At 46.4% G+C, this 23,255-nt stretch overlaps 1 protein-coding gene across 11 annotated transcripts in view; it reads right to left on the reverse strand.

Annotated features, from left to right (window-relative positions):
* The window catches only part of PDE1C (phosphodiesterase 1C), a 1,966,671-nt gene that overhangs the window by 291,068 nt on the left and 1,652,348 nt on the right, over positions 1-23,255 (reverse strand). The window lies entirely within an intron of this gene.

Here is a 23,255-nt window from a genome sequence, read left to right on the forward strand (position 1 = left end):
CCGCCCGCCATGCGGTTACCGCCGAATGACCGCACCGCAGTCAAAAGACCGCGGCAGTCATTCCAACTTTCCCGCTGGGCCGGCGGGCGACCGCCAAAAGGTCGTCCGCCGGCCCAGCGGGAAAGCCCCTGCAACGAGGAAGCCGGCTCCGAATGGAGCTGGCGGAGTTGCAGGGGTGCGACGGGCGCAGTGGCACTTTGCAGACAGTGAAAATCTTTGTGGGGCCCTGTTAGGGGGCCCCTGCACTGCCCATGCCAGTGGCATGGGCAGTGCAGGGGCCCCCAGGGGCCCCACGGCACCCGTTCCCGCCATCCTGGTTCTGGCGGTGGACACCGCCAGAAACAGGCTGGCGGGAAGGGGGTCGGAATCCCTATGGCGGTGCTGCAAGCAGCGCCGCCATGGCGGATTCCCTGGGCCTGGGGAAAACCGGCGGGAAAGCGCTGGTTCCCCTTTTCTGAGCGCGGCTTTACCGCCACGGTCAGAATAGCCCAGGAAGCACCGCCAGCCTGTTGGCGGTGCTTCCGCCGCCCTACGCCATGGCGGTCATGGACCGCCAGGGTCAGAATGACCCCCTAGGTGTCTTGCAGGATGACAGACAAGACAGGGAATGACACACATGTGCACTTGTTATATTCAGAAAATGAACAACATCGCTCATGAACTTGAGTAGCAATGTCAACATCAATCCTGTATGCATCACCATTTCAACATTCCGACAAATATTGGAACCTAAAGAGGCAACAATTTATAGCATTCACAATATCCATCAGAATGGTGATTATGACAGTATTTGTTTTATATAAATGGCAAACAGTGGGAGGGAGCAAGCAAGACAACACAACATGGTAGAACACTGGCCTTTCATGCTGAAACAAAGAATGATGAAATACAAACATAAAGGAACAGTAAAGGATGTGGAGGAAGCCTGAAAGAAGGTTTACAAATAAAATCTTAAAGAAACAGATGAATGGATAGAAACGGTTCATTACCCCATAGGACGTTATACTCCATTTGAAAGTTACATTGAATTTCTAGTTGGTTGGTGAAAATTGAGAAGTCTGCTTGTAAGTGGAACAAAATACTGCAATTTTTCCATCACATAACTAACTGCATTACTCTAGGAGGCAGGGAGTAGTTTTGGGAGTTTCTCTCCTCTGTCTGCCCTTATTCTGTTCTTTTTCCCTGGTCTTCTGTACCCAGCATTTCTTGATGCGCGTTTGGGGCACATTAGCACTCTTTTTCCTCCTTATTTGCTTCTGGGGCCCTTTCTTCGGTGATTCCAATCTCGATCCTCCCTCAGATGAGTACAGAAACCCATTTTGCCTGTTGAACAGGGCTATTTTGGTGCAGTGAAATATCACTTCACGAAGTCATCAACGATGTGTTCTTCATTTTGTTTATGTCGTTGAAGCTTTTCCAATCTATGTTTTTGCACTGCATCTTTCGCCACGATAATTTAAAAAAACTTAGCAAATATTTTCAGGAATGTTCAAAATGTAGAGCTGCCATTTGTTAAATTGTTAGATGAACACAGGAAACAACTCAAAAGTCAAGAATTTTACATTTTACTTACTTGAAAAGTACAGACATAAGCTTCCTGTTTGTCTAGGAAAAATGACTGAACATAATAAATTAATCGTAAAAAATCGCATTTTTCTGCTTTATTTGAAGCTGTTGGCTTTTATGCAAACTCAAATCCGAACAGACGAACCGAAGCACAGGTTTTTAGAAAGATTTGATTTTCAAGATCACTGCGTGTTCCTAACTGGTTTATGGACACATACGGGCTGAAGAACTAAAAGGGGATTTCTTGACTGAACCTCCTAGAGCGAACCAGTGAATAACATGGTTCAACAGACCATGGGGCATCTGTTCCTGCCTGTCAGATAGAGGATGCTGGCTGTGTATGAAGAGCCTGCTTCGGCAATGATAAATATTACAGCTGAGAAGAAGCTCTTAGCAGCGCTGGCTATCGCTCTGGAGAGACAAATCAATAGTGGAGTTGTATTTCATCTTCTTCAGATAAGAGGAAAATTCAGCCACTACAGGTTGCAAGTTATTTCATTAAAAACGCAACATGTTGTTTCGGCCAGCACAGCCAGGGTAATGTAATGTGAAAAAGTTACAGGGGGCACTGTAACTTGCAATTCCATCACCCCAATCACTTGTTCCTAATTTTAAATACTAAAAGCATGCAGAATTTACTATTCTTGAATGATCTGCCAGATTTCCAAACAAATCCTTTAAGTGGGGTGATAGAAGACGTAAATTAACTCAAGTTATTATAATCTAAGGGTAACATGGAAAGGTTTGAATATCATATTCGAAAAAATACAAGATTCACCACTTTACATTTAAAGCTGAAAATTGAATTTAGATGCACGAATCCTGCATAAACAGTAGAACGTAAAGTAACTACAGGGCCTTGGTAGCACATTTGAAATTAGGCTCTTCACAAGCACTGAAACACTAAGAAGCTGGTATTAAATTGTACCAAATATTAAGGCCATAGGGGGCCTCACCACAAACAAGGCTGGCATCAGTATACTTCACAATACTTTGTTGGTCTGTGACTAGCCCCTGCTTTTGGTTGCTCTTTGCGTTCCCTGAGAAGAGCGGATGTGTGCAGTGAAGTGAACAGAGCCCACCTCATGAATATTGATGAGGTGGAAATAAGATTGGCATCGTTTACGCGGAGCAGTAAATGTGGAAACATGGTCGGGCAAGCACCAGCAGCTAGTTATGCCTTCTTTTGCAATAAGCTGTCATTATGGTCCATGTCCTTCAGGGCAGGGTTTATAATGTTATAAAAAGTGGCACATAGTAAAATGTGCATTGATAGGAACATGAAGTGAGTTACTGGCCGGCTGTCTGTTGCTCCTTATACTGGCAGTTGTGAAAAGGATGGTCCCAAGCAATGCCTTTGCTCCAGGCACCCTTGGGCAAACTTTTATGCATAATACACACGTGCATATTAGGGTTAAGACCGTATGGCCTAGCATAGAAAGATTTCACAATCTTTTGCCTGGGATAACATTCTTATTTTGTGTTGTAACTTTGGTCATTTTCCTGAAAATGTAATTTTATAACTTAGTCCTGCAACATTTGCCTTCTTTCATTGCAGAACACTGATCCTAATATTTGAGCTGCTAAATTAAATACAACTTTTTTTATTTTTCTTCTACGTTTATTTTCTTCTAATAAATGGGCATGCTGTTGTAGTGTTGGGGGCACTAGGCCCTCATGCTATTAATGAGATGACACAGACACATAGTGAGGCTGCATATAACTGGCCCAGGGCACGTGTGCCAGGCCATTTTTATTAGGAGGTTCACCTGACTGGTGACGCCTGTGATGGATGGGTGTGGGGTGAGTGCAGAAGCCAGCCCTCACCAGAGTGGCTGGTGGAAACACTAGAATGTGTCCAGCAGGACACTACATCCCTCCCAAACTTTACTGAAAAGCAAACAACCAAGTCCAACCTGTGGAAATAAAAAACATAAATACAAAAGAAACTCTGAGGCCCTCATCAAAACATTGGCGGTATTGACCGCCTACCGCCACGGCGACAGCAGCCAACATACCGCCGCTGTGGGTACCAGCCGGCTACGCGTATTATGACCGCCGTCGGTATTCTGCCAGAAATCTGGCGGAACACTGCGGACGGTCATGGCAGCTGACGGCGGTAAGGCGGCACTGCTGACAGCAGCACCGCCATGCCAGCAAAACACCACGGACTGTCTCAATAGCAATGATACGGCCTGGCAGTGTTTTGCTGGTGGACGCTGCTGCTGACAGCAGCGCCGTGGACCGTCTCCAGCCAGAGGACTCCCTGCAAGCAGGTAAGTCGGGTTCTCCGACCGGAGAGGGGGTGGGGGGAGTTGTGTGTATGTGGGAGGGTGGGTGGGTGTATGTTTTGGGATGCGTGCATGCGATTGTGAGTCGCATTGGATGCATGCATGAATGAGTGATTGTGAGTGTTGTGTGTTGTGGATGCATGTATGTGTGTGTTGTGGTGTGTGGGTATGTATGTGTGCATGCGTGGATGGAGGTGGGTATGCGTGTGTGCATGTGTGTATATGGGTGCGCGTGTAGGTGTGCATATGTGCAGGAGCAGGAGTGGGTGGGGAGGGTGGGGGAGGATTCTGTGGCAGGGGAGACCCCTATCAGTGCCAGGGAAAGATTTCCCTGGCACTGATAGTGCCTACCGCCATGGTTTTTGTGGCAGTACAAAAACCACGAAAACCAAGGCGGTGGGCCGGGTCGTAATCCCGAGGGTGAGAATGTGATGAGGTCGGCCGGATATGCTGCATGGAACAGGTACAGCTGGGCACTCAGCATCACAGCACTCCTCTTTTGTTTAACCAGACTGCACTGGACACAAATGGAAGTGTTGATGACATCCAGATAGCTCAGTTGCCTGTCCACATCTTAGTTCACTTGGGGACTGTCAGTCCTGTCCAGCCTGGGCTCACAGTGTTGGAGTCTATTTACAAAGTCTGATGCTGGTGCATCAGGTGCAGTGGTGAGTCCACTTTAAGGATCTCTAGCAGGCATTCTGGCTCCAAAGATGGCACACATAGAAAGACTGTGGATGACTTGGATGAAAAAGCGTTGTCCTTGAAGGCCTTGGTGCATCCTGACGTCAATTGGTAGAGCAGCATCAGGCTTTCCTCTCGTGCCAGAACTCCGTCGGACAGGAGTCTCCTCGAGACCCTTTGGTGGGCTGCCAAGGGAACGTGTGAACTGTGCCGGGCCTATTGCAGGCCAAGCGAAGGCATCGCTGAGGAACTGCCCACAGGACCACATCCCATGGAGCCACAAGGGTGGTTGTCGCATGGTTGCTGTGCTCTGGCCTTAGAGTAATAGTCTTTGGGTGCTCAGTCTTTGTCGGTGACCTCCGTGCTTCCTCGTGCCTGTCGTTGAGCTGCTTCAGACACATCTCTTGCGGCGGGATTCCTCTCTCACCAGAATTGCCCCTGGATTGCCATGAAACCGCATGGGCTGTGGGTGCCATTGGTAGGCTGCGCCAAAGGGGTAACTGCAGAACTCCCAATAGGGCCACGTCAAAGCCTCGTGCAACCCCAAAGGTGGATGGTCCAAAATGGTTGAGTGTGCACTCTTCGGCAGGTGTCCAGTTCACAGGGTTCATTCCAGGTGTTTGCGTGGTCAGCCTCCAACGGTGCCATGGATGCCTTGCCAGCTACAGATCTTACTGTTGACTTTGGCTCCATTTGGGTGGTGCTGTGCTCCTCAGGTGTTTTGGGTGATGCACCTCATAAAGATGACAATCATGCTACATTTTGCAGAAGATCAACAGGTGGCAGTATCTTCCATGGCAAAAGGATGACTTGAGGCACTTTGTGGACATTTGCGGTTCTTGCCTGGTGTGTGCTGTTGGCAACAGGGATGCCATCATGGTCAAGCAGTCGGTGACAGGTGGCAGGAGAAGCGAGCTGAGAAACATGGGGCCTGGATGCGGTTCGGGCATGCTGGTGGCTTACAGTTGGTCCACCCGCGGAGCTATCTGTTCACCTGGTGGCTGGCCTGCTGTGATGGATGCCCTCTTGTCTGCTGGCATGAGTCCTCAGTTCTGTCTCCCTTCTGCTTGCGCACCTGTGGTGGTGTTGATTTTCTGTGTGACAGGTCTGCACCCTTTCTCTCTTCACACATTCGCATAACGGCGTTGTGCCACGTCCTTCTCTCCTCCTTCCTTCTCCATTTGGCGTTTCGCCACAGGTCGCATGTTGCATCCCTTGGACCTTTCCCTGACTTGCACTGCACCTCAGCCGGTGCATTGTGCTCTGTCGCAGCTTCTCGCAGGCTGAGTCCTGTCAGTAGGACTTGATGCTTTCACCCCTGAGGCCTCTCACAGGCCTGGTCTGTTCTGGGATCTTCTTGGTGGTCCACTCAGTGACTGGAGGGTCACCGTTCTCTTCTCTGCATCTTCACTAGAGGTTGCAGTGCTTGTGCCATGAGACTGTGCAGTCGCAGCACTCGCTCCTCCCTCCGTCTGCTTGGCAGGGATGGTCACTTCTCCTGACCTGCTGAAGGATGGGCCAATGGTGGCCATCTTGTGCTGTGACCAGATGGCGCGGCCTGTTCTCCCTGGTGTGGCGTGGCGTCATGCTCTCGGAGGGCTCACTGTCTCTCGGGCTCCTGCCTGTGTTATCAGGTTCACCGGCACAGCCCTCTGCGCACCTTTGACATTGCCTCTTGCCTTCATGGGCATCTTTCGTTGGTGTCTGGCGTGCCCATCCTCCTGGCTTACAGTGATGCCCATCACTGCTGGGGTCAGGTGGTGCCATTTTCCCCTTGGTGGAAGGAGGTCGCCTGGAGCTCCGCATGCCACTCACGTTCTCCTGGCGCCTCATGTGGCACTTGCATCCTTCTTACGCTTTTGCTGCTAGGCTGGGGCAAGTTTGGGCAGTAGCAGCAGTCTCTCTTTTTCCTGTGAATTGGTTGCACACATCTCTGCTCCTTTTGCGCAGTCACTGTCCGTGGGTGCTGCTGCTCTTCACCAGTGGGCATGGCCAGTATCATGGTGCTGCAGTCTACTTGTTTTGGCCAATGCACATTTTATTTTTGACAAAAATGATACAGAACTTCTGTTTGGACACTGTGGTGCTGTTCTTTACAGGCTGTGACAGTCTTTCCTCTGACCGTGGGCCTTGATCGTAGATGCCGGTAATTCCAGTCACTGGTGGCTGGTGCTGCAGCTCACCTCTGCAGATAAGTGCAGTTTTACACTTTCCTCTTCTTTTTTGTTTCAAACAGATACACGGTGTGGAGGCATGGAACCTGCACTATGTGCTGTGTGTGTGTGGGGGGGGTTTGGCAGTTTTGTGGTGTGCAACAGCCCTGACTACCTTTCCAGCGCTGCGGGCCATGCTAGCCCTCATGGGCTATCTTCTGCTTGCTGCAGGGGTGGGGGCAAGCACTGCCATCCCACAGGAGTGCCTCGTGTCCGAATTCATGTGCCCCTCCCCACTGCGCACATCCTTACTTTCTTTGCATCCCCGCATTACAAGTGGAGACAGTGCTCCCTTATTCTGCCTGTCGTATGCAGGCCTCTCTAGGTCTCTCCTTTGAGGCCACAGCAGTCTCTGCTCTGACTGCTCAGCCCAGTTGATTCAGGCTCTTATACCTCACATCATAGGCACGGAAGCCTTGGGGTTGAGGGCCATGCCTTTTCTCAGTGTCACCTGGCTGGTCCTCAGCGGGTTGGGCCTTCCTCACGATGCCAAACACTACAACTGTGTATTTACAAGCACAGTAATATTACATGAGGGAAAAGAAAAAGCAGGAAAGGAACAGGACATTATCATAGGTGGGAAGGTATGTGTTCAAATATATTTCCCTGGTGTTTTTTGTGTAATAGTATGAGGGATTTGTGGGGGTGTAAGGGGTTTCATGTCTCAGACCTGCCACTGCAGTGTCTGTGTGTGCAGTTTTTAACTGTAAATTCGACTTGGCAAATGTACCCACTTGCCAGGCCTAAAACGTCCCTTTTCTTACATGTAAGGGACCCCTAAGGTAGGCCCTAGGTAGCCCTGAGGGCAGTGCACAGTGTATGGTTAAGGTAGGACATATAGTAATGTGTTTCCACAGGGGTTAAACCACAATCAGGTAATTTTGAAATAAACTCCTGAGTAACCAGGTTTATAGCTTTTTTGTGTTTATTTTTCAAAGTGATACAGAAATACACCGCCCGATGGTGACCTGAATGTAGAGTGAATTCAGAGAGTACAAAAAAGAGGGTCTCATTTACAGGTGACCTGCACTGCCAGTGCATCACAATTGAATACACCAGTGATGCAGGCTACAGGGCCATATCTATAAGGCCAGGCAAAGCCACTTTGTGTGGCTTTGCCTGGCCTTGTAGATATGGTCCCCTTTCAAGCATTACTCTGTGTGAAAGGGACGTTCCATGGGTGTTGCTGTGGATATTCCCACGCAGCACCCATGGAATCTGACACTTTCCCAGATTTATAAGGTTTCAGAAATCTGGCAATGCGTCAGTTTCCTGTGCCTTCCTAAGGGTGGCATAAGGGTGTATCAACAAGAAGTAACATTATTCCTCCCCTTTTTTCCTCTTTCTATGTGTGCTACATTCTGCAGTACACATAGATGGAGGAAAGCACCTCTCATGATTGTTTTTGTGCAGGAAGGCCGCTCTTCCTACACACAAGCAATCATCCACGCAACGCAGGCATCCTTGCACCATGGTGCAAGGGTGCCAGTATTGGAGCATGGCACCAATTTGTGAGCCAGCCCAAGGGACAAGGACAGGAATGTGCCATGTCTTGTAGATAAGGCACATTTCTGCCCTTTTGTTTTGACACAGGGCAGCACAGCAAAAAGGCTTTCGGTGCTACCCTGCGCCACAACCTTGTAAATGAGGACCAGAGTGTCTATATTAAGTCACATATTTGCTTGATCCGAAGCCTGGGTACTATCCAGCAATGGGTGAGGGGCATCATAAAAGAAGGGAAGAAGAGGTTTAGCCCTAGAGATAGGGATGAACGGGACCTATGGGTGGGTTGAAGATGAGGGAAAGAAATGTAAAGGGAAGCAAGGGGTCCTGTTGTGAGCCTCAACAAAGCTGGGGGAGGGGGATGGCCCAATTCCAGCCCCTGGATATCAGTCTAGGATGTAATGCAATCATAAGTGACCACTGCTACCACCTGTGCGTCTGTTGACCATCTGCGGTTCTCATGCAGGAAGGGCGACCATATGTGGAAGAACGCCTTCCTTGTCTTGCAGATTATAACTCAGGTACTCATGTGATCCTGTTTTATACATTTCTGTGAGACACTCCTTGTGGGTGGTGTTAGACTTTTCATCTTTGGCGTGGTTTCCCCTAACTTTTTGCCTTTGTTTCCCAGGTTGTTGATGTGTGCTGGACTCTGATTTTGCTGTTTTTGTTACCCTTGGCACTTTACACTGCTAACCAGTGCTAAAGTGCAAGTGCTCCTATACAAAATGTGTATGTAATTGGCTTATCCATGATTGGAATATTTGATTTAATAGTAAGTCCCTGGTAAAGTGCACTAGAGGTGCCCAGGGCCTGTCAATCAAATGCTACTAATGGGCCTGCAGCACTGGTAGTGCCACCCACATAAGTAGCCCTGTAATCATGTCTCAGACATGCCATTGCAATGTCTGTGTGTGCAGTTCTTAACTGTAAATTCGACTTGGCAGGTGTACCCACTTGCCAGGCCTTAACCTTCCCTTTTCTTACATGTAAGACACCCCTAAGGTAGGCCCTAGGTACCCCCAATGACAGGGTGCAGTGTATGGTTAAGGTAGGACATATAGTAATGTGTTTTATATGTCCTGGTAGTGAAATACTGCTAAATTCGTTTTTCACTGTTGCAAGGCTTGTCTCTCTCATAGGTTAACAAGGGGGCTACCTTTAAATCTGATTAAAGTGTAGTTTCCCTTTGGGAGCGGATAGACGTGGATAGACTTTTAGTAAAGTTGTTTTTTAGATTGTGTGTTTCAAAATGCCAATTTTAGAAAGTGGGCATTTTCTTGCTTAAACCATTTCTGTGACTCTGCCTGTTTGTGGATTCCCTGTCTGGGTCAGTTTGACAGTTGGGCTGTTTGCACCTCTCACTAGACAGTGACACAAAGGGAGCTGGGGTGTAGCCTGCATTTCCTGATAAGCCATCTGTGCTAGGAGGGAGGGGAGGAGTGGTCACTTACACCTGAAACGGGTGTGCTTGCCCTCACACAATGCAGTCTCCAACCCCCTGGTGTGTGTCTAGGGCCTGGCCTGAGCAAGGCAGAATTTCACAAGCAAGAGAGACTTTCCTTTGAAGTAGGCCTACTTCAAAGGGCAAAATGGGTATAAGAAGGGCACCCAAAACCACAGACTTTAGATCACTTCTGGAAATCAAGAAGAACCTCTGCCTGGAGAAGAGCTGAAGAGCTGAGGAGGAGTGCTGCCCTGCCCGAGACTGTGCTTTGTGGAGTCATTCTGCAGTAGCTGCTTCTGCCAGAGGACAAAGACTTGACTTTGTGTTGCCTTCCTTCTTGTGAAGATCTCCAAGGGCTTGATTTAGAGCTTGCCTCCTGTTGTTTGAAGTCTCAGGGACAGCAAATACTTTTCTCTGACAGCACCTGGAGTCTCTGGAGAGACTCCTACTCTTCAAAGTGGTGCCCATCCAGTTCCTGGGACCCTGAAAGGAGAAGCTGGCAGAACAAGACTGAAAATCCGTCGTGTGGGGAAAAATTTGACGCACCTTCCGAGACGCGGCTGAAAAACAACACGCCACTGGTTTCACGGCTGGAAAATCGACACATGGATCTGGAAGAACAACCCTCACACCTGCTGACAGAGGCTGTTAACATAACAACCCACATTGCGCGGTTTTGCTGAGACCGTGCTGCAGGATTTTTGATGCAAACCTTGCTGGGTGCGGAAAAACGACACAATGCCTGCCCGGACCTGAGTGCTCCCTGGATCGGCGCATCGCTCCCCTGCTGGGAGGAAAAACGACGCACGCCGGCCCAACCAGAGAAGGAGAAATGATGCAAAAGCTCGCTTGCGACGAGAAATCGACGCACCGTTTACCTTTTTCGATGCACACTCACCCATGCGTGTTATCTTGACGCTACCCAGGTACTTTTCAACGCTAACAGTGTTGTACCTGCTTTTTCAAGGATTTAAGACTCTTTTTGCTTTTTAATCAATAACTTGACTTGTGTGTGTTGAATTTTTGTTGTTATGGTCCTGTTTTGTTTAAATAAATATTTTCTATTTTTCTAAACCTGTGTTGTATCATTTTGTAGTGTTTTCACTGAGTTACTGTGTGTGTTGGTACAAATACTTTACACCTAGCACTCTGAAGTTAAGCCTGCCTGCTGGTGCCAAGCAACCAAGAGGGTAAGCAGGGATTAGCTGAGGGTGATTCTCTTTTACCCTGACTACAGTGAGGGTCCTTGCTTGGACAGGGGGTAACCTGACTGCCAATCAAAGACCCCATTTCTAACAGGTGGGCAGGTGCGGGGAACACCAGTGTCGCATGCCACAGATCTTTGCCGCTGTTAGTGTTGTATGCAGTGTCGTTCATGCTGGGATAGGGAAGGGGAGTCTGCAGTGTAATGAACAGGAAATGCAACATCGGGGTGAGGAAAGCTATTGTCTCACTGAGCTTGGAGCCAATGTCCGCCCAAAAGGTTTGGACTTCAGTGCAGTTATACAGTATGTGCACTGTGTCATAGTGTGTATGGTCGCAGTGCCAGCAGCTGGAATGAGGCAGTAGCCTTGCCGCCCTGAGTTTCATCTAGTACCACTCATGGATCATTTTGAAGAGCCTGAATTTCATCCTCACCTCTCTAGCTCCTCGGCTCAGATTGTCCAGGAGCTCATCTTAGTCCTCTGCTTCATATTCCATCTAGAGTTTAGTCCGCCACCTAGTTTGTAATCTCCCTGCCTGTGGATAAGATTACAGGTGCCTAATTAGGAGACTATAAAAGCCTGACATCGCTCTTTTAAAATACCACCATGTGGTGACACAGAAGAGCACCGGAGAAGATGGGATGGCCCAGGCCTGTGGGTTTAGTCATCGTGTGAGGCAGTGGCATAACTGGGTGTATTTCAACTGCTGGTGGCGAGTATCTCAAAGGTCTTGAATGTCCCCTGAGCTATTACGTGGTAGGGCGAAAGGATTCCTGCCCCTCGCCAGAGACCCAGTTAACCATTTGTACTCCAATGTGAATACTGGTATAGCCTCCTAGTGGTGCCACATCATGAAGATAGGTATCCACCAAGAGGAGTCTATGGGCTCGTGCCCCTGCTTTGCTCATTGCCTGAATCATGAGATTCAGTGGCCTTGATGTAGGAGTGCCATATTTGTACATGAAATATACCCCCCACGCTTACTCATAATGTAGTTTTCATTCTCGACCCACAAAAGGGTGTCTTGGACATGAGTCTGCATGTAAGTGAGATGTGCCAGGTGCAAGGCCATGCAATAGTGCTCACCTCAGGGAAGTCCTATGCCACTGCAGGACTGGTGGGCTATAAGTTTGCCTATGGACAATCAGGTCTTATCTTCCCCCCCAAATAAAAATCTTAATGCCCCTGTCCACCAAACACAGTGTCTTAAGTTGTATCAACAATTGATGCATGCCTAGCACATAGGTGAACCTGGGAAGTGTCCCAATTTTTTGACAGCCTGTGTTCTGCTCCACGATGAGTGATGGAGGTGAGACCACTTGTCGTAGTCAAAACTCGACTTTTCCAGAAGCAGTTCTATGTTATCCGCAATCATGCACTCCAGGCAAATTTTTTTTCTCAATAATTTTACTCCAAATATCACATTGATATTATCAATTATGTTATCAAAGATGTCCTGAGTGCCATAATTTGTGGGATAATTAGCAGTGCATGGCAAGGGCATGAATTATAGTTACTTTAGGGCACAGGTTATAGTTACTTGAAATAACGCTAACTATAACTGGTGAATTTCTATGGTTTGGTACGTTTAAAATGTGATCCTAACTATAACATCCCTGTAACCTTTGTTTTTTAAGTGAATTTCTGTGTGTATTTTAAATTCTATTTCCTAACTTTAATGTCCCTGTAACATTTGATTCTTTCAGTCAATTTCTATGTTTTTTGTAATGTTTACTAAGTTCCATTACTATACGTTAATCCAAACACCACCGTGCAAGGTCTTCAGCCGTGACGGTGGCAGTTAGTGCAAGGCCTAGCCTGCGGCCAGTCCCTGCAGCCAACTTCTATAACCACCCAATCCTGTGCTGCGCAAGCGCAATGAGGGTGGACCACGGGGCCTGGTCAGTGGCCAGGCCCTGTGGGCAAATCCTAGAACAGCCCAACCCCTCATGTTGCCCCTCTCCTCAGGCCGATATTGGCCCCTGGGACCCGATCCCCTGGGCCCAGCATAAAAATAGATTTTTGTTTTGGGGAGAGGGGGTGGCGTGTCCCACCAGACCGATCTTGGCCCGGGAATCCCACCCCTCTGTGGCCTGGCTTAAACATTAATGGCCTGATTATGACTTTGGTGGAGGGGGTTAATCCGTCCCAAATGTGGCGGATATCCTGCTCGCCGTATTACGAGTTCCATAGGATATAATGGACTTGTAATTCGGCAGGCGGGATATCCGTCATATTTGGGATGGATTAACCCCCTCCGCCAAAGTCATAATCAGGCCCTAAATGTTATTTGGGGAGGAGGCCGATCTCATTCGTGGGACCCCAATTTCCCGGACCTGGCATAATTAATTTGTTGGGGGGAAGGGGGCTGCGCAGATCTCCTTCACAGGTCAATCTCTGCCACAGGGACCCCAGGGGACGCCATCCCCTGATACCTGGCCTAGATGAGTCTAGGGCCCCCCTCCATGATACCATTTTGGCCCCGGGGACCACATGCCCTGGGGCGCGACCTAATAATGTATTTATTTTTTGGGGGGAACATGTGGCCCCCCTCCCCAGGGCTGATCTTGTCTCCGGGAACCCCATCCCCGCAACCCTACCATGTGACCTGGGAGCCCCCAAAGACACCCAGTCTCAATGTTGGGGACCATGGGGGGAGCCTAAAGGTCCCTATTGTTCCAGCTGACTCCCCGCCTCTTGCAGGAGCCAGCATTGCTGTCACAGAGAGGGAGCTGCTTTAGCTAAAGCAGCTCCCTCACTGTGACAGCAGTTACCACCATCTGCCTGGCTGCATCTCCGTGGGCAGGCAGACAGAGAAAACCTCCACTTCGATGACAGGAGAGCTGTTTGACAGCTCTCCCTTCATTGGAGCAGAGGGTTGATGTTAGCTGTCAAAGTTGCTGCCAAGCCACAGCAAACAGCTATAGGTCCTCGCGGGTAGCAGTATCCAAGGCCATCACTGCAAAAAGCATAGCCCCACAGGAGTGGTGGTCCCTGGGGCTTCAGGGAGTCTGAAATTACCCCCTTCATTCTTTTAGCATAGCTCATGGGAGGAAGGTGGCGGTCGCTGAGGCTGTGGGAACGTCTGCGCGCCCCTCATACACATTGTACTAAATGCCCTGGGGTGGTGGTGGACTCCAGGGTTGTAGGGGGGTGGGTGCTCTGCCCCCACATTGTTTTTCTACAAGGCCCCAGGCCTGCGACCCTCACACTGAGCTACGGTGCTTTTTTTTAGTTTACATAGTTTTGGGCCTTTATGGGCTTTTTGGGACAGCGAGGGAGCCCTGGCTCCCCTGCAGTCCCTACTCATTTATTTATTTATTTATTTAAAAAAAGAATGTAACTAAAATGCCCTTTATGAGCAACCTTGGACAGCAAAGGAGCCCTTAAGGGCTCCCCGGTTGTCACTCCTTATTTAATTTTTTATTTTAAAAAAATAATAAAATGCTCTTACAGGCTACCTGACACTGTAGGGGAAGCCTTAAGGCTGTCCCTGCACCGCCATTGCTTCAGCAAGCATGGAGCTGCTTTGAGAGAAGCTCCATGCTTGCTGAAGCATTCTTATCTGTCCTCTGCACGCATGCAGGGGACAGAGATGAAAGCTCTGGTGTTTGACAGGGGGCCTGCTTTAAAACAAATTGCTTTTTTACTTTTCATTTCGGAGCGCAGACGCAATTCCACTGTGTCTCTGCTCTTAAAATAAAAAAAAATATGCTTTTTAGATCTGGAGGGGCTTTTGGGACACCACCACCAGAACTATGGGGTCAGCTATATTTCTCAAAAACTAGTGAACGGAATTACACCAAATTTGGAAGGAAGGTAGGTCCTGGTCCAGAAAGAGTGCTTTTTTTGTTTGGTGTAATTTCCTTTAGTAGTTTTTGAGAAATTAAGGGGAAAACAAATTTGTATATCTAGGGATGTGAAGGATTTGTGACTCCTAAAGATCTCGTTTTGAGATCTGATTTGCTGATAGCACTTCAACAACAGAAGCTGTTCAAGTGTTGTTAGCCATCTTGGGACTTGGCTTGAGCTGAGTCCCAAAAAAAAGTTTAAAAAAAAAAACAAATGGGGCCAGGGTACGAACACCCTGACCCCTTAGCTCTGGTGGTGGGGCCCCAAACATTTTTATTTTACGAGTAGAGACACAGTGAATCCATGCTTTGTGAGTTTAATGCCCCCCAGGTTGGGCAAGCACCTGGGGCTTTTTAATATAAAAATCGGCGGTGGCCTTCTGGCCCTGCCCGCTGCACTGGGGCCCTCCACCCCTGGGGCGTTCTTGTCATTATTGTGGGGGTGCCCTGTGCCGCCCCCGCTGTCACAGGAACCACCACCCCTGGGGCAACACTGCAGTTAGGCAAACGTTTTAAAAAATAGAGAAGTTCCGTTTGGGACCCCCACCCCCTTGGGACCACCAACCCCCTGGGGCTATTCCCATTGGAGGGGTTGCGCATGGCCCCCTTTGAGGAGCCTCTGACGGCGCTGGGGACCACCATCCCCAGGTCTGGCTCCTGCTGTGTCCCAGGGTGTCCACCCCGGGACATAGCTGTTTGCTGTGACTTGGCTGCAGTTTTTCAGCCAAGCATACACTTCGAGTTTTGACAGTGTGACCTTTATAGCAGGTCCTGCTGTCAAAATACAAAGTTTTATCTCTGCCCTCTGCACCGGTGCAGGGGACAGATATGAAATGCTTCAGCAAGCAGGGAGCTATGGGGGTTCGAGTCCAGCTGGACTCATTTGCCTTTTTTTAAATAAAATAAATTTTACTTTTTTAAATATATTAAATACATTTTTTTGTTAAATCTAACAAAAATATCTCATTCTATGTATATGAGCTATTAAAGCCTAAAAAAACTCTCTTTCTCTCTCACTTTCTTTTCCACTTTCTGTCTCTCTTTCAATCAATTTGTCACACACCCACTTAGACACTTATGCACCCACTCACAGACCAACTCAGCCACCACGCACCCACTCATAGACCCACTGACACCCTCATACACCCACTCGCAGACCCGCGCACTAAAACACTGAGGTACGCACTTTCTCACCCAGACAATCTTACTGCCATGCTCACCACCAGATACACCCTCTCACACCTATTCTCACACCCAGAGAAGCTGTGGCTAACTCCTGTTGAGCACGTCAGAAGGGCTGTGTATATAGTGGGTTTGGGTGGTTGGAGAGTGTCGGCCGCAGGGTCTGGCTGCAGGCCAGGTCTTGCGGGCAACCTCCCCTGTGCATGGGTGAAGGACGTGCACGGTTGGGTGCTTATAGGGGGTTAGCCTGCCCTGTGGTCAACCGCCACCGCGCATGGCCAAAGGTCAATGGTGTGTAACTATTGTAGATGGCCTTACTATACGTTAAAAAAACATGAAAATTCACTGTAAAAATCAAAGGTTACATGGATGTTATAGTTAAGTTCTGAATTCACTCGTACAAAACTGTAGAAATTTAGCAGGTATAGCTACCTCAGCTAACTATTACTTGCGCTCCCGTAATGCACTGCTTATGACTTCACATACTACATCACTCATGACATGGTTAGTGACATCACTGATCACATCACTGATCACATATCATATGACATCACTGATGACATCATCCTCACAGTCATATACCCACTCATTAGCTGATACAAACTCTTGTATACCCACACACACACACACACATACTCACATACTTATTCAGAGATGCATAAGAGTAGTGATATGCAGAGATTCATTCAGTCAAACAGCTACTGATGCAACCACTCACTCACCCATCCACTACTAACTGAGGTATTCACAGACTCATACAGTTGCTTACACACCCACTCATACACCCACTGATAAATCCACTCATACTCACGCACCACATTATTAGATCACTTTTCTAGTGACACATCCAGTTAATCAGAAGGAGAAACACTGACACACCCACACAGTCACCCATATAGTCACTAGCACAGTCACTGACTCATTTTTATAGTCAGTTACACACACAATCACTCAAATATACAACTATTCACACACCAACTCACTCACATGAACAGGCACTTACATACCCACACAGTCACCTATACAGCCATTCACACAGCCATTCACTGACCAACACAAGTTCTCACACATCCACTCACTATCCTATACATATTATCATATTCTAAACATGCATATAGGTCACTGCATAGGTTTCATATAAGTTATTTGACTAGATGCTTATACATCTCTGTTTTATTTATATATCACAATATGCAAATACTATGATTTTTCTACAAGTCCTTCATTATTTACTGAAAAAAATATAAAATAAAACAAATAATTATAAAAAATCACAAATAAATTAGTTTGACGTACAGCAACTCTTGAAAGTCTGAGTTTATAAAATAATACTTTAAGTCTAAAAATATTGTCTTCCTTATACATTCTCTATGTATGTATCTAAATATTTATTAATTTACTCCTACTGTAGAAGAGAAAAAATACTTTGAGTCTATCCAATGCACTACTACATGGCTCATCCTATACCTCTCTCAATATATCTTCTACCTCCACTCTCTGACTCATCCAAACCTCATTCTACTAATATGATCTCCAAAATAACCCTTTCTAGACTCTTCCCTCCTCTTGCCCTCCTTGGATCATCCCCAAAGCTCATTTTACCACTATGTGCTCCCAAACAACACTTTCTAAATCCTTCCCTCACGTCTCCCTTATTGACTCATCTCAAACCTAATTTTACTAATATAATCTCCTTAACAACTTCTAGACATGTTTCCCTCCCCATCTCTCTTTCTACTCATCCCAAAAATAATCTTACTACTACGACCTCCCAAATAACACTTTCTATACTCTTCCCTCTTCTATAACTCCATTATCCTACTCAATCCAAAGAATACTAATCCACAACTAATCCTTTCTGGGTTCTGGAAAAACATGCTACTCACTGAACAGCGATTTGATGCCTCATCAGGGATAGTAAGTGCCATATGAATACAATTGCATTTTCAATGCACAGCATCATGTCACCAATCCACACCTTGACACACGTGTACCATCCCACCAGGTTGGTCCATGTTTTAAGCACAGCGAATGGGAGTGACTTGCGCAGCAGGATAGCTATGCTGAACTTCCGAGGTGTCACGGTCCCATCGGTTGGCGATGGTGTGTAACTATTGTAGATGGCCTTATGCACCCAGTCACAACATTACTTCTCCGCCTCAGGGGTCCTAAGGTGGGTTCCTTGAAGCAGTGTCATGTTGACGTGTTTGGGTTATGTGAGTACTTTCTTGCGTTTTATGAAGTGTGTGAGGCCATTGACATTGCACAACATTAAGTGACCTCAGAAGGGGCTTCGCTGGCCAGTACACCTAAGAGTACTGGTGGTGGGGCCAAGCAAGGGCATGTGCTCTGTCGGACTGTGCGACAAGCTGGCTTCTTCTATGAAGGGCCATGGAGATGTGGTGTCAAGGGTGAGGAAAGTGGGAAAAAGGGGCTCCCTCTGCTAGGAGCTTGTGTGGGTCAGGGACTGTTCTAGGTCCAAGCTTGTAGGAGGTATATATCAGGTGGCAGGCAGTCCTCTAGCAAAGTGGGAGGGCGAAGAGAGATCAACCGCCTCTTTGTCTCAATCAGGGTCAGTTGCGGCACTCCCATCGCAGGTCGTTTGGTGTGGGTGCAGGCAGCAGGGCAAGAAGTTCAATGTAGGTGCCTAACAGTCCAGTGTGTGGTGCGGTCATCCCCCTGCGCCCCACCAGATCATTCAAAGGGCCAAAGTTCCACTGTATGTCCTGGGGCAGAGGTGTAAGATCCTGCTTGACCGCTTGGCTCACTAGTCGAGCCCTCTCAATCTCGTCACGGCCCAGCCGCAACAGCAGCACCAGGCCTCACATCATTGCGCAGGCCAGCACCATTCTCTCATCACCCACTCCAGGCCACTGCTGGTTAATGGTGAAGATATGAAGGGGCCCTAAATCAGGACACCGGACGGTCTGGGGGCTCTCACCACCCAATCTGCAGTCGTAGGATGGCAGGTACTGGTACTGTGTCCTCCCGGGGTGTCCTAGCTCAGCTGAACAATTGGATCAGGCGGCCCTCCAGTTTGGCGGCCAGACTCCACGCCCTCCAGGTTCACAGCTTATATTCATGGTTGATGGATATAAATTAGCAATAGCAGACATTTTAATTATTTAAATGGACTTAGTGAATGTTGCAAAAAATTCTTGCAAAAAAGTGCTCAACTATCTTCCTGCAAAGTGTTTTTTCTTGACAAGCCACTCCTTAAATGTTCTTGCTGAGTTTTCTTTCCTCAAAAACATTTGGAGTGATATTTTTCTTGCAATAAAGCATCAGAACATTCTTATTCTAAGGGAAGCCTGAGAAGCTTTAAAAAATCACAAACTGTGCAGAGAGGCATTTGCTTACCCTTTAACATAAATACCTGGCCCATCAATCTAATGCACAGTTTTTTCTGATTCAGGGCACACTAAGCAGTTAATCAGTTGGTAATAGAGTCTTCAAATTGGCTGGCCAGAATGAATAAAATTTTGTTTATGAAATTTCCAAAATGTTCACTGGGTTTACATTTCTAGCCACACTCTGGCATTTGGATTCCTAGGGCCAAATGTACAACCCTCCGTGTTTGTGACTCGTAATTGCATTTTTTGAGACTCACAAATTGCAAGTTGCAAACACTGATGTACAACAATGCCTGAGACACAGTTTGTGATTCCCAAATGGGTCACAAGAGACCTGCATCATTAATTTCATGAGGCAGGTCGCATTTTGAAACTCACTGGGAATGCCTGGCACTAACAGGGATGGTGGCCTGCTGGAGTCAGCAGACTACCATGTCTGTGACTGCTCTTTAAAGAAACAGTTTTTTTTAATGCAGCCCGTTTTACTTAAAGGAAAGCAGAATACATTTCAAAATAAAAATCAAACGTATTCTTTTCATTTTCTTAGAGTGGTCAGTGGTCTGTGAGTCCATTGCCTGCTCTGAAGAAACATTGCTGTCCCCATTCCCAAAGGGGAAAAGGTCCATGGGTGACCCCTTCCCTGTTTGTGAATGGTTTATCCACTTCTTTCAAGGAGTCATTAAAGTATGAATGTTTTGCTTTTGCATTCCCAGTTGCAAAACATTTATACATACCAGTGCAACTCAATATTAGGTAGGGATGCCCTTTACACGCCCCTTCCCAATACCGAATCGTCAAAGCAAAATGCGAGTCGGTGACAAGATACTGACTTGCATTTTGCCACTGGTACATGGCAAAATGCATTTTACTGCTCACAAAGGGCCTGATGAGCCATTTGCAATTGGTAATATGCATCATACATCTGGCTCCATGTGTACATGGAGTACAACAGAAGATATCTATCTGTGTGAGGCAGTATAAGCTCCTTTAACTGGCTTTCCAGACATCATCTTAGGCTTATAAATGGTACCAGAGAAAAAACATAGTAAAGGAAACCTATTCTGGTGAAACCTCCAATGAATCTGTTTCCAACAATGTTGAATCCATCCTAGTGATTGCCAATCATGTTGAAAAAAATCCATGCAAGTTTTTTCCCCATGAAATTGTTTTACACCTATGGGAAACTCAGTGTCCATTCCCTGCTCATTCTCTGTCTAACCTCTTTTTTTATCATTTAACATCTTTCCCTAACTTGACAGATTCTACCCCACTTCTCCATCAACGTTTTAACTCCTGATCTCCACCCCTGCTTATACTTTGGTACCTCTATTCCTAACTTTATCCTACCACATGTAGATACACTATAGTGCTTCTATCCCTATCTTTACCCTAAGACATCTACTTAATTCCCCTGCCTGCCCTAATGCATTTACCTATTCCTACATCTTAGTAAATTTAGCCCTAGCAACACCCTACTACATCAACCCATATCTATACCCCTTTACTCTTATCCCTGCCTATAACAGTGTACCACTACTGTTATTTATTCCCCTGACATACATCCATACCCTAGCACCTCTACTCATGCTATATTCAAGTACCTCTACCCTTTCTATACCACAGCACCTCCACTTTTACTCTGGGGCCCCTATCCCCACTACTACCCTAGTACTTGAATCTCCTGCCTCTTCTCAAATGTCTCCATGCCTGACTGTACTGTAGTGCCTTTGCACCTATGTGGGCCCCAGTACCTCTATTTCTACCAACATCACAGTGCTTTCATCTGGTTACCCCCACCCTTATCTATCTATATCTTTATACATCTACCAATAAGCTAGAATCTCTATCTCTAAATCCTATACACCATCCATACCATAACATTCCTCACCTTGCCTATACCTTAGTACCCTCACCCTTATCTATTCTTTCATATCTCCCTCATCCTATAACATAGTATCTCTTTCTACATGTGCCTATGCTCTACTACCTCTACCTTGACATACAACCTAATAGAATTGCATGTAGCTTTGTATCTCCACTCCTACCCACACCCTAGTCTCTCTCCTTCTGTGTCTAATGTGACCTTTATTCCTTCTTAAACTCTCATACCTCTAGTTGTATTTCTACCCCAGTACCTCTTCACCTCCTATTACACCTGCCTTATTTTCTCATTACATAATTTGTGTGCATCTTTCTTAACCCACTTGTCTCCATGTCTCCATTTCTGTATTTTTTCCTGGGAAATTCCCTTAAGACTGTCCAGGAAAAGAGGTTACTTCATGTTGAAAATTAACTAATTTGGATTTATACCAGCTTGGGAATTTCAGACTTGCGTCCTACATTTTAGCTTTTTTTCTGAAATAGGGCAGAAGCATTTGAAGGTGCATTTTCTGCATGTGTTGCATGTCAGTTCTGCCAACAAGAACATGTCAGTGGGGAGGATAAAGTGAATAAAATATTTATTTTCCCGAACGAAGCAAACAGCAAAGAGATGTGTTTAAGTATTCTGCACAGCGAATTTGGTAACACATACCATTGCGAAAAACATATACAAAGCCAGCAACTTTATATTTTCTGAATTTCAACACTTAAAGGAATTTTTTTGTGGGTTTATGTAATTTATTACTCATTTCATAATATGCTTCACAAGGTATTGTGACTAGAGGATGTACATAACAGAGTGACGAGAGAAGCAAAAAGAAAAGGTGGAGACCAGGCAGAGGCAGATGTGGACAGTAAGGGCCTTCTTAAGATCTCTGCGGAGGGGAATACTCCATCACAAACACAACAGATATCTCATTCGCCATATTACGATCCCATTATATCCCATGGAGATAGTAATATGGTGAACGGGAAATCTGTACGTTTGTGATGGAGTATTCCATCTGCCAAGATCTGAATCAGGCCCGAAGTGTCTAAGTTCTACTGCCTAGAAACCATAGGTAGGGTCGGCTTTCGATGCTCTTTTGAATTTCAGATATTCAGCATCCATTAATTGATATTAGAGGTTTTATTGAATGACACAGATATGCATAATCTAACTGAAATATTACGAGTTAACATTCATTTGTATTTTTGCTACCATTAAATACTAATTTACATTGTGACAGACAAATATTTTTTCCTCTACGGTATATTACGATATATCGATATTATTTTCTGGTGCCTCCCTATTTCTTTTTCTTCAGTGGCATCTTAATATGTGCATATGATGAAGGACTCACACCTTTTCAATAATGGAGAGTGCCTACCATATGGTTATCATAGTATGTCTTCAAATTAACAGTCTGTTCACTCCTACTTAAATAGCTGCAAGCATCGTAAGTCTTTGCAGCCTCATTACATTTTATAACTCTAGATAATATATAGCCATATGTAGACCAGCCACTGTACACCAGGCACAATCCTGTATAGTATTGGGTGCTTAACTGAAGGCAGCTCTAAAGCCATTGTTATGCATCCAGACTAACACAAACAATTCTACCATGGCATAGATTGGCATAATATGTTATTAATTTAATCACATAACATGAATTCCTTTAAAGAGTCCTATCAAATAGTACTTGGGAAGAGGGCCTCCAAGAATTCAGGCTATGAAGACTAGGATCCTGCTTATTTGTTAATTACACTTTCACTATAATCTGATATATGCTTCTTTTTCTATGTGTTCTAATGTCTTATATTGTTGAGATTTATGCCAAGGGTTCTGTCTTGTACTTGTGTTTATAATGTGCATTTTAGATCTCGTTAAGACAGCTCATGTACTGTCTGTTGTGAGACATTTTGGTAGCTTACGGTGGCCTTAGAGCCTGCCCATTGCTTACCACCCATTGTCTTCACTGTCACTTTCATTTGCTTGCATGATATTTGTCAGCTTCCATAGGCATCCCTTCCTCTCCCTGTGTTTGTCCCTCCCATGGAGCATGGACAATTTAGCTGGATCCTTCTGCTTCCCATTTC

Source organism: Pleurodeles waltl, chromosome 2_1, assembly GCF_031143425.1.
Source record: "Pleurodeles waltl isolate 20211129_DDA chromosome 2_1, aPleWal1.hap1.20221129, whole genome shotgun sequence".
NCBI lineage: Eukaryota > Metazoa > Chordata > Amphibia > Caudata > Salamandridae > Pleurodeles > Pleurodeles waltl.